Genomic DNA, 12573 nt, shown 5'->3' with positions numbered 1-12573 from the left:
ACATTTTAATAAAGATCTACCTGACTACACGGCGTATGGGCCAAAATATTGTGATCTTATTTCAAATGGATTTCAGTCTATTTTGCAGCTTCACAGTCTATTAATTATAGGTCTGTTCCTGCAGATTTTACTGGATGCAATTTAATTTTATCTTTTATGCATTCCTGTCCATAAGTGACTGAATCTCATTAGGGTATGCATATTATGAAACAACCTCAACAAATATTATTTAGAACTGTTTGAATCTGAGAAAATGTATATTTCAAACCGCTGGTGAAGAGGTCTTTTTTTTTCAGTGGCTATTCCAGCCCAGTCAGGGCCCTGGCCTCTTATTCAGTTGCGTAATCATTTTTCACAGTCGGTAGGACTCCTTGAACGAGTGATCAGCCTGTCACAAGGTCTCTACATAACACAGGACAACACAAGCACTGAATAAAAGCATACACACCCAAACATCCACGTCTTGTGTGGGATTCGAATCCACTATCCCAGCGTTCGAGCCAGCGAAGACAGTTCATGTTTCAAACCGCGAGGCTACAGTGACCGGCGGTAAAGAGTTCTTACGCAGTGAAAACAGGATAGAGCAATACGAGTTCAAGAAAAGTGAAATAATTTTAATGATACAGTGAAGTACTCGTAGTTTGGCTACAGTGGGTTACCAAACTAAGACAAGTTTTCGTAAATGACAATAAAAGACAGTATTAACCTTGCACAAGAAGTAAGTGTAGGATACATTTCACTCGGAGGCAACCGTATTACGAGTATATTGAAACGGCTGGTGCACACCCTTTAAGATGGTACGTTCCATCTCGTATTGACAGAGTTGCACCCTGTACAACGTTAGCATTGCTCTTCATTTACTTACTTACTCATGGAGCTTAGCCCTTCTGGAGGAGCCGCCAATTCTGCAGCTATTCAAGAATTTCCCAGCATTTTATGGAACCCGAAGGTTCATTACCGTGTTCCCAAGAGTCCTCCACTGGTCCCTATACTGAGCCAGATCAATCCAATCAATACCATCCCATCCGTTCTCTCTAAGATCCATTTTAATATGGTCACCCTGTTATATTTAAGCATCCTGTTGCACTGTACACGACAAATGATACAAAGTCCGTCCCAAGTGCAAACAATATATATTATATGTCTCTAATCTTGTTCCTTCTACACTACATGTTTCGGCCTCTATCGGCCATCATCAGGTGTATACTCTTAACGTTGCTGCCACACTGAACCCAGTCTAAAATTTAACATTTAAAAACACAATGTCACATTCTTCGTATTATCAACATCTACATCGTTGATATGTGTCTGGTATGTAGATTATGTTGCACACGTCAAATTTGATATTCTTGTAGNGAAGCTCCTCATTATGCAGTTTTCTCCAACCTCCTGTCACTTCATCCCTCAGTCTGTGTTCCTCCCTTAATATCAGAGACCAAATTTCACACCCATACAGAACAAGGCAAAATTATAGTTTTGTATATTCTAATTTTTATGTTTTTGGACAGCAGACGAGAAGACAAAATGTTCTGGACTGAATTGTAGCAAGCGTTACCCGAGGTCAGTCTCCTCTTAATTTNGTTTCCCCATGCACTTAGACCTGTATTGGTCCATTGTGCTTCCCTCTATGATTTCTACCAGTCTATATATCCTACCGGTACTGGTGCTTACCATCAGTCCCGCCCAGCCAGCGAGACCGGCTCTACTAGCTGAGAGGTATCTATAATGCTTCCCCCATCTACCAGAGGTATTAGAGACTGCTGTTGGGCGAGAAACGTCCGTTAATTTGGCTCAGTGACCTCCTTTGGAGATATGAGGTTCTTTTTCGTGCCGTAAAGCTACGACACGGGACCCATGGCTTAAAGTCTCCCCCGGAGGACTTGTTCCCTGAATTTTTCCGCCCTTAAAAATTCGACGACCTCCGCCGGGTATTTGAACCCGCGTACTACGAGTCATGAGGTGGGAACGTTACCTCTAGACTACGGAGGCCGCTTTTCTCTGTGTTTACTTCTACCTCTTTACTTGCGTCAATTAAAATTTGTGTGTTTTTCTTTATGGTATCTACATTATCACTCTGTAGATTCACATCGTCGGCATAGGTCAACAGCTGATGTGTCCCGTTTAATTTCACTCCTACCTGTTTTCCCTGGACCTTCGTAATGGCATATTCTAAAGCAAAGTTGAAAAGGAGTGGCGATAAAGCATCTCCTTGTTTTAGACCATTCTGGATAGGAAATTTATCAGAGAAATGTTTACCTATACGGAATTTATTATACGTTTAGTTTAAACACATTTTAATCAACCCAACCAGTTCCAGGGGTATCCCAAGCTCTATCAGAATATTGTACAATACTTTCCTCCTAACTGAATCATAGGCTTTCTTGAAGTCTACAAATAGCTGATGTACTGTCTCATCGTACTCCCATTTTTTCTCCAATATCTGACGAATGCAAAAGATCTGATCTGTGGTGGTCTGTTACGTCGAAACCCATACTGATGATCCCCAACAATTTCATCTATATATGGACTTAACCTTGAGAGAAGAATATTGGATAACATTTTATGTGAAGTTGATAGCAGTGATCTATAAAATTCACTGTCAGAAACATTATATGATTTGATGTTCTCATGACGGTGAGTAGTAAGATTACGGTCTTCTGGGATGTGACGTCGTTATCTACCCTGAGGAAGGAAGCATCACTTTTCTACTGAGCGTTGGTAGCTATCAATCTGGCTACATATCGTCAATTATCAGAAGGCCGTAATCGCAATTTTGTCACGTTTTAGTGGTATGACCATAGACGGAGTATGGATTGGATATTGGATTTATTGACGCACCTCGGAACTGCAAGTACTGACAGTTTCAATGCTGATCTCCACATTCTATCAATCACTGCTGCAAACACGAGGTTTTCCCCAACCTGCGGTGTCTTAACCAGCCTTTCCCTGGCAACGGTTTCTAACAATGGAGGTTCTTCAACTTTCAATGCTCAGGTACTGTTGTCACAGCCGGCCGTGCAGAACTCTTGTCAGTTCCCTCAATCCCCGGAAGTAGATCAGCCCTGCTTTACAATTTCGGCACGAACCACGTAGAAAACATCGTTTCCATTGTTATAATCGAGCAATACCTGTCCGTTTCATGCGTATCCGTTGCTGCGGATACTCGTTTACCGAACAGTTGCCTAGCGATAGCCCGGGTATTGTTGACGTGTTTACCGGCAAATACCAGACGACCAAGCATAGCAACAGCTGCTGACGCTGCAGTATAAAGGTTACTGCTCTGTATGTTTTTGCGTTATAATGTTTATCTTTTAACCGTCAAATAATATTAAGATTATAAGCGATAGGAGCGATGTTCCCTTGACCTCGAGAATGACCGTTCGTCTGGCTACTGAATACCCCGCGTGCGAAGTATCTTCACACTGCTTACAGGCAAACAATACGCACTAAAGCGAGGCCCAAATTAGGGGTGTCAGTTTCTTATTCGTTTTATTCATCAAGTATTTTGTATTAGAAGAAAACTTCGTAGCCGATCACAACGGCCGCGCTATCTAAGGCATGAACTGTCTTCGCTCGCTCGAAATCTGGGATCGTGGGTTTGAATCCCACTCGATGCATGGATGTCTTTGTGCGTTTATTCTGTTTGTCTTGTTCCGTGTGTAGGTAGCGGCCTTGCGACGGGCAGAACCCCCGTCCAAGAAGTCCTACCGTCTGTGTATAGGATTAAGAAACTGAAAAAGCGGCCAAACAGAGGGCTGTAGAATCATAGATATAAATATAAAACTTCTCATACATTAGTCGGGCGTAACATGCAGGTAAAGAGAAACAAGGATAGTTGGATAGAAGCAACGCGAAACAGAAGGATAGGTGCTGTATACTATGTTTGAAAGTAACAACATAAAATCCTGTGTTCGAAGATTCTCGATGTTATTACGTTATTAGAAGTGAGTGATTTCTCAAGACGCTTTGTTCGAACCAAGAAAAAGGTACTGTTTGATTCCCTAGAATAATATTTCTAACTAAATTTGTAATAGAGCGACAGAAGCAGGTCTCTGTTTGCTAACTGCTTCCTGATGTTTCCTTGTTTGTCTTATTTTACGACTCTGAAGACGGTGGCGACCTCTTCCTCCGAAACGTAGGCCGATTTTCAGCGACCTACACAGAATTACATGTATCCAGAGGACAGAACTGTTCATTTTCACAATTGTGTGCTAATGTAATATGGTCGTTGTCGGAACAAGTGGCTCAAAACATCGGTGTAATGGATTGTGGAAGTTTAAATCCACGCTCCGCCTACGTTTTCCCTTTGTGGTGTTAGGTGTGTGGGTAAGGCTGCCTTTTCTTCATAGTTCAACGTAACGGTCCAGACACAACTACTGCCCGATGCACAACATTTGGTGTCTCTCTCTGGTAACTAATGGGCACACGGTGGCGTGGTTGGTTCAGACACTATGCTACAAGGCGGAAGGTAGCGGATTCGATTCCCCATGAGATCACTTGATTTTTCAATTGATCTAATCCTTCCAGCTGCACTATTGCCCTGGGCTAACGGAAATGAGTACCAGGAATCTTCTTGGAGAGTAAAGGGCGGCCGGCGCGTAAGACTGGCCTTACCGTCATCTATGAGCCTATTGCCTAGAAAATGTGGGAAACTCAACATTTCACAACCCTGTGGGCCTCCACGGCCTGTTACAGGGATACCTTTACTTTACTTTTACTCTAGTAACTAGACTTGAGCCTAGTTATAGAATCTGAGATTCTCACAGCTATGGTTACGATGATATAACACCGTGTAATCCGTTGGAAATCAGCCTACATGTTCCTCCGAAACTTCGGTTGATGTCCGACGGGCTGTAAGACGTTATATCGCAGAAGATTGAACTCTTAAGCCTAGTAATGTTACGCACGAACCGTGGCGTCACCACCAATTAGACTCTGTTTGGTCGTGACGCTATGGTTGGTGCGCAACTTGCTTCGCAGGTGTGTGATTCAGTCCTTGATAAATATTTTCGAATACTAATGGCAAACGTGACAGCTGTCGAAAAGTTGCGTCTTGCTTGATGTCAACAACTGTGTCCGCTACCACCTGCATCATGTGACCGATGGTGGCTGTCCGTCATACATGCATTCGTAATCGCCATCCCCCCCCCCAACTCTGCCTACCAAGTCAATGCAAAACAGGTACAATGTTCAAACATGTATTCATGGCACAGTTCCTCCCTCGTACAGATCGCCTTGAAAGAAACAAGGTTAGTATAATTTACAGTGCATCAGGTTAGATATCAGTCCCAGTCTGATGTTTGGCCATCTTTGTCTCGAACTGGTAGAACAACTGAAATATCTTAAACATTTTCATGTAAGGGACCCGTGTGAGATCTGCCTTTTTCACTGATGTGCATACGAGGTTATGGTCCTAATGTTTGTCACCTGCGGATGGTTACAGAATTTTCTGAAGAACTCATCGCCTCCATCTGTCTGGATGTGGTGGAGGCCCCTTTTCTCGACGATACAAAACATGGCTTTTTCCTCACTTTCCATCGTCATTTGAAGGGGCCCTCATCAGGGTCGGCATTTTTACTGTTCTCAGTTCAAACTTTCCTCCTGTGAGAAAGAGGTACGGTGGCGGAAAAAACGGCCGTTTTCATCCATTGTTCTCATAATTTTACTTTCCTCCTAAAAACGATGGTGGATCTCCTATCTTTGAAGAATATGATCACCTCCATTGTAACCTGCCTTATCTACCAAGTCTATTCCTGAACCTACGTGTTCCTACCCTGAAGATGGAGGCAGCATGTTAATCCGAATCTTCCATAAAAATCTACGGTGTCATAACCCAGTAGACCTTATAACCCTTGTAGTGATAAATCAAACCTTGCATGAATTATTCTCATTCTCAGAGTTTATACGGGGTGCTGCATAAAATGAAGTAGTATTTCAGTTTCTCCCAGCAGTGACTGTGAAGAGTTCTGTCTTCTCGGATATAACACATTGTAATCTCATGAAATTCAAGTGACATTTCGTGGAAATAGAAATCAACAGACGTTTTTGCGGAGGATGCAACCTCCTTGTCCGCGGTCGAATAGTAAGCCAAGCAAGAAACTAACACGAAGCTTGCTGCATGTTTCAGCCCCCAAAGACATGTAGTTGCTCAATGAGCACTATTGTTACCATGTTGCTATGTAGTTACAGGGTCATTCATTCGAATGACTTCTCGAAAGAGTTGTTAGAAATCAAGCTGTAATTTACCGATGAAAACGAAACTTGGTGTATACGTACCTCGATAGATGTAGAAGATGCTGAAGTTGGATTCCTCCCGCATAGAGACGCAGGCCGACACGGTGCTCTATATTCACGAATGTTTTGCATATCAAATTGGATTCCACCAATTGCAGGCAGGCAAGTATCGGGTTTAATTTTCGTGAAATACACAGTGTTTCCAAGCTTAGTCTTAATCTGTAAATGTTTTCTTGCTTTATAATTATTAATTTTAGGCCTCCTGGGTGAATCATCCTGTATTCACAACAAGCGGACAATTGCTCGTTGCCCTCTGTTCGGGAACAGAGTGGAAAGTTGTTTTGCATGTTCGCGGTCTGCATATATTTTGAGGGACTAGAAATTTGTTGTTATTACACATCATTCATACGATTTTATAGTTTTGCTTTTTATTACTTCTTCATAGACTTTATTGTAGTTGCTAATAATTTAAATGTCATTTCAGAAAATAAACGGCACATAAAACATAAGAAGATAGATTTATGGTTGTAGTTGTCCTCATTTTTATGAAGGAGAGATGACACTAGAAGAAACACTTATTTTCTACTTATGTTTCCTCATGTAATTCAATTAGTAGGAAAACAGAAGAGCCTTTTTATTAGCTTATTACATATATTTTATAATTTAAAACCTTGACCACAAATTCACATGAGCTGTGGCGAGAATCAATAATAGTTACATTCTCGTAATCATTTCTTTGTTTTCTTTAGACTACGTGCGTCGAAGTTAACGCAAATAGGACTCTTCATAATTATGTGTTTGCATGTTTCAACTGGAAAACCGCTGGGATGAATAGTGTGCATACTGTGCTAGTGGGGGCTGCCAAAACTCGTAGTTCTTAACGTCCTGCAGTCACTAATACCAATATTGCGGACGCACGAATTTATGAGCTGGGAGCACCACCAGCGCCACAAAATCATGACATCGCAAAAAAAAAAACTCCGTGGTTTTTAGTCCGCAAGTGAACTGTACCGACCGAGCGACCGCCGCTTGTCCTAGAAGTTAGTGTCAACTTTAGAGGATAGAGGGTCACCTCAACGAATCCCTACGGCAGTTAATTTCGGTTTCCTAGACCGGAGCCGATATTTCCTTGAAGTAGCCCTCAGTTATCCTGACGAGGCTGAGTTGGCCCTGTTCCAGACCCACTACTTCTAAAAAAATCTGGCAGCGCCGGGAATCGAACCCGTACCTCTGGATCTGTATCTAGGAACTCTGACCACTAGACCACAGAGGCGGTCTATGAATTATCACAGACCTTTCAAAACTATGCAACCTCTGTTAAGTAACGCCTAAATGAAGTCAATATGCAGCTATCTGTTGAGTTGCTTTAACTAATGAACAATTAGTTTATTTTACATGATATATATCCATCATCAGTGCAACTCGGTATAGTCACTTTACTTCGTTCACAACATGTTTCAGCCGTACACGGCCTTCAGGTGTCTACCACTGTGCTAAACTGCTGCACTACACGGTATGTCACAATTTCATATCAAAATTAAATTAAAAATTAAAATAGGTTTTAACCAAATTAATTAGGGTTGATCCATTTTAATTTAACGATATATTGATGCAACAGGATTCTTAAATAGAATACAATGAACTATTATAGTTAATCATTGAAATTCGATATGGAGCTAGATCACACACATGCTTACAAATTGTGCTTTTAACACCATGTGGACGGTGCGACTCTGTGATGTTATGTGCGACGTATATGCATAAAGTTCCTCTCAAGAAGAGAGTAAATAATTGATACCTAATATTGTTAACATGCACATGAAATCTAGTTGTAATAGCTAGGAGTATTCACAATACAAAGGTTCAAAGAACGCATGTGGAAGGTGTGTGTAATCAGGTACAGATGATACTGTTCCACGCTTGTTAAAGTGTGAAGTTGATACGTAATAATGCGCACTTCCTGTTTTTTTTTTTTTTTTCAGAAGCCATCAGATTGAAGAGAATCGCCAGTCCGTATCGCGCGCTGGGTCGAAGTAAGGGTGGACAAAATGACAGCGGATGGCTACAACTAGAACAGCTACTCTCTACATCTTCAGTGTAGACAATACCCGTAAGTGCAAACAATAATTGCCTGTTCTTTCCATTACTTTTCTGTGTGGAGGTGGGTTAGAATACCTCCACCATAGCACTGCGAGTCGTAGAAGACAACGAAAGGGGACCCTGGTGCCTGGGGTTATAACCGGACAATCCTCTCACTGAAAGGGAATAAATATAGGGACCTGGTCCTCCATGCTGGATGTTGAACTAAGGCAGACGACCTTGCACCGTAAAGAATTATTGTTGCGAAATCCTAAGAAGAGAAATCCGGATGATGTGACTCAGAGAACAATTAGCCGGAAACGGAAAAATATGGCAGAATCTTCTAAGGAAAGCTATGGCTCAAAAAGGGATGATTTACCAGTGATGATGATGATTTGGAATTACTAAGTTTCAGGAGTTTTACAATCTTCCTCTATGCCGAAAGAACACAGTGTTGCAGAAGCTGGATATGTCTCCATTCTCATATTAAAGTATCGGGAGGCACTCAGTTGGGTCCATTAGAAGTAGCTAACCTCATTCACTGGGACACTGATGCTCTGTTCTTTCGCAATGCCAGACGATGGACGAAGCCCAGCATCAGTAATCCCAAGCTTAATATATCAATGCCAGAACTATTTACATTTTACTTAACAATAGTTACACACTGTCTCTCTCTCTCTCAAATGTGGTGTCAGATTATTTCTTGAACTATTTGTTATAAACGTACTAGTAGAACAGGAGATTTATGGCGAATCTCTTCAGTTTTGGCCTTTGACCGCACTGGCCTGTGCCCGGCCTGCCAGGCTGAGGTGTAGATCCCAATGGGGATACTCATTGCTCGGTATTATCCATTTCTCACCCGATTATAGGGTGATAGTGCAGGCGATGATTGATGGGGGAAAGTACAGCTTAACGTGGGAGCCTGGCATCTTCCACGTGCATAAGGGGTTTAGTTTGTTAGACTTGAGGAAACGACCGAACTGAATCCAGCCGCCCTGGATTTCAGGACCTGCAGCCGAGAGGCCATCGCTTTAAGCCGAGGCCAATTTCTCTCTGTAGACAAATTGTCGCGTTATGTGAAACAGTAAAATATATGTATTTCTCATTCTCATGTTGTGACATTTACTTCGTACGCGGCTCACTTGCCCTTTCAGCGCTGTTTGCTGTCATTTCTTCATGCTAGTTAATGTATGACACATACTTGGTTTGCTCCTGGGAGTCACCAACGTTAGCAGTTTGTCCTATTCCCTGTCATCAGCCACTGGGGCAGCTGTCTTGCTTGCCCAACCCGAATTCCGCCTTTATTTTAAGATAGAATTCAAGACCGCGCCATAGCTCAAGCAGTTAGTCGCTGGCTTCACACCGCGGCGGCCCGGGTTCGATACCGGGTCTGGTCAATTGGGATATGTGGTGGAAAAAGTAGTGCTGTGGCAGGTTTTCTTCGAGTACTTCGGTTTCCCCTGCCAATCTTCATTCCACCGATTGCTCCACAATCACCCTCACCTATCATCAGGGGCTGGTACAATAGACCAGAAGTGGCCGCAGTACAAGGGACTTGTTCCCATCCCACTAACAATAAAAGAAAATTGTATTCAGTGTTTGAAGGTCAATAGTCAAGCTCATTGTCGAACAGTCTGTAGGCGTTGTAAAGAGTGACGTGTTTTTTTCGCACAGCCTTTCTCCTTCATAGTACACCCATATCTGAGATCAGTATCCGTATTGCGTTCGCCTGTCATAGAATTATATGAGGCTGCATATCTTACCAAGCGTTAAAGAGTGTTTGGCGCGATAAGCAAGTAAATAATAGCAGTTTCAAGTATGGGTGTTATGAATATGGATGGTCCATAAACCTGAGGTAGCTCTAAACAAAATTGCTGGTAAACAATCAAACAGTCTATTTTTCTCTCCAGAGTCAGTAATTCATTCCTCCACTTTCACTTATTATTTATATTCGTCGCGCCACATCTCATTCACTTTGTGGCAGATACAAACTCCGTGGTTTTAGTTAGCAAGGGAACTATACCGACCGAGCGACCGCCACTTGTCGGCGAAGTTAGTGCCAACTTTAGCGGATAGAGGGTGTCTCGTGGTCCGCGCAACGAATACCCACAGCCGTTATTCTCGGTTTTCTAGACTGGATCCTCTATTTTCTGGAAATAGCTCCTCAGTTATCCTCACGAGGCTGGGTGGCCCCCGTTCCAGACCCACCATTTCTCAGAGAATCTGGGAGCGCCGGAAATCGAACCCGGACCTGTGGATCTGCAGCCAGGAACTCTGACCACCAGACCACAGAGGCGGTCAGTGGCAGATACAGCATTGTAAAATAATGAAGTAAAATAAATCGGCTTGTCATCTACAACTGAGCCTGTCAAGTGGCATATTCCCTGGACTCCAGTTTGCTCTTGCATGTCGGCATCAGTCCCAAGTTTGTACATGTAGTAACGTTAACATTTTACGAATTTTGTGTGTGGCTTGTCGGCTTTTCACAACATCTCTTTATAATGCGGTCTCACCCTATCGGTCCCTTGCACAAACTTACGTCGAGGCTACAGTGTGTCTGTGATGCATGTTATATATATCGTAGCTGTCTATTAGAGGCGAGTATGAGCAAAGGTTTATCCTGAGGTCGATATTTTTGTGTGTTTGTTGCTGCTACATTCTACGCAAAGTTGCTCCTATAAATTTATAATACAGCTGTACAATGGTTATGGTAGTATTTTCAGTTGACTTTATTCAATGCCTGACAAAACGTATGTAGATCATAACTGCGTGCTTCTTCAGGTTGGCGGAAAGAAATTAATCTTTTTGGAGACTAGTAGAGAAAGCTTAGGAGCATAGTGTAATCAGTATAAGGAGTAGCTACGGGCTGGAAGACCAAGGAGTCGGAGTTCGAGTCCCGGTAGGGCCAAACTATCTCTGGGGTCCACCCAATATCCTCTCCAATGGGTACCGTGGACACTCTCCTCGGGGCTAAAGCGGCCGTGGCATGAAGCTGAACAGTCACCACCAGCTAGTGCCGAGGTCAAGAAAATGTGGATTTATACATCCACTCCTCATACGCCTTTATGGCGTAGGGCTTAATTAGTTAAGCACAGGACAACTTTACCTTGCCTTTAAGTAAACTTCCCAGTTCCCAGTGGTGTGGATTAAGTTTTAGGTAGGTGGGTGAACAATACTAAAATGGATCTCAGAGAGATAGAATAGGGTGGCATGGATTGGATTGATTTGGCTCAGGATAGGGACAAGTGGAGGGACCTTACGAACACGGTAATGAAGCTTCGGGTTGCATAAAATGCTGGGAAGTTCTTGAGTAGCTGCACAATTGGCGGCTTCTCAAGAAGGCTCAGCTCCATAAGTGAGTGCCTTCTTATTTAATATATTAGTCTCTTTTTCTTAGGTCCTAACATCTGCCTCCGCGCTTTGTATTCAGTACTCTTTAACTAAGGGGGAGCAAGCAAGTTCTTTGATGTATATTCGTATTTTTTCCTGTATTAAACAAACAATAATCCGATTTTGTAATAGCAGCTCCAAGTTGTAAACATATTCTGGAAACCTATTAAAGCCACTACTTTGCCTATTGTGGTCCACAGAGATCATAAGCTACCAAGTTCAAGAATCACAGGTTTGTCCGCTGATTGGAGTGCTACAGTTCACTGTTATTTGATAAGCCCTAGCCGAAACACCGACATAATGAAGCCATCCATACATTAATTTCCCGTCAACAAGCATAGCAGAATGTTTAACTTGGAGACTACTAATTAGGACAATAACGTTATTCCTAAGCGAAATTAGCTGGTTATACTGTGAAATGCTCTGGTGTTTGTACGTACGTCTGGCAATTGAAGACGTGAAGTGAGCGAGTACTGCTTTCTGTTTAGAGAGGAACCAATTAAATTCGCCTGTTAATGCTTATAGAATTAGCTACTTTAGGGTGAACGTGATCCACTGTAAAATAATTCTATTTAGGAAAGGACTTCCAGTAATTACACAGTTTGGAAGCTTTTATCGTCCTGCCCACTTTCCGGAACCTATAAGGACGTGAACGTAATGGTTCCTATTTTTATATTGTCTTAAATATTGTTGCTTATTTTGAGAGAAGAGTATAAATTCCAACCGGTCACGGTATCCGAGCGGTCTAAGGCATGCACTGTCTTCTGTCGCTCGGAAGCAAGAAGCGTGGGTTCGAATCCCACACAGAGCATGCATGTTTAGTGTCTGCGTTTATTTCTTTCTGTGTTTGTGTACAGGTAGAGGCCTGGC

At 42.5% G+C, this 12573-nt stretch overlaps 1 protein-coding gene across 2 annotated transcripts in view; it reads left to right on the top strand.

Moving 5' to 3' along the window:
- LOC111873679 overlaps positions 1–12573 on the top strand; it is a 980223-nt gene that overhangs the window by 653551 nt on the left and 314099 nt on the right. For both annotated transcript variants that reach the window (XM_033755436.1, XM_023868634.2), the window contains one exon: positions 8217–8344. The gene's annotated coding sequence lies outside the window, so the exon portion shown is untranslated. The remainder of the gene's footprint in view (positions 1–8216; positions 8345–12573) is intronic.

Source organism: Cryptotermes secundus, unplaced genomic scaffold (assembly GCF_002891405.2).
Source record: "Cryptotermes secundus unplaced genomic scaffold, Csec_1.0 scaffold191, whole genome shotgun sequence".
Classification (NCBI taxonomy): Eukaryota; Metazoa; Arthropoda; class Insecta; order Blattodea; family Kalotermitidae; genus Cryptotermes; species Cryptotermes secundus.
This window is presented reverse-complemented; position numbering and strand designations above follow the sequence as displayed.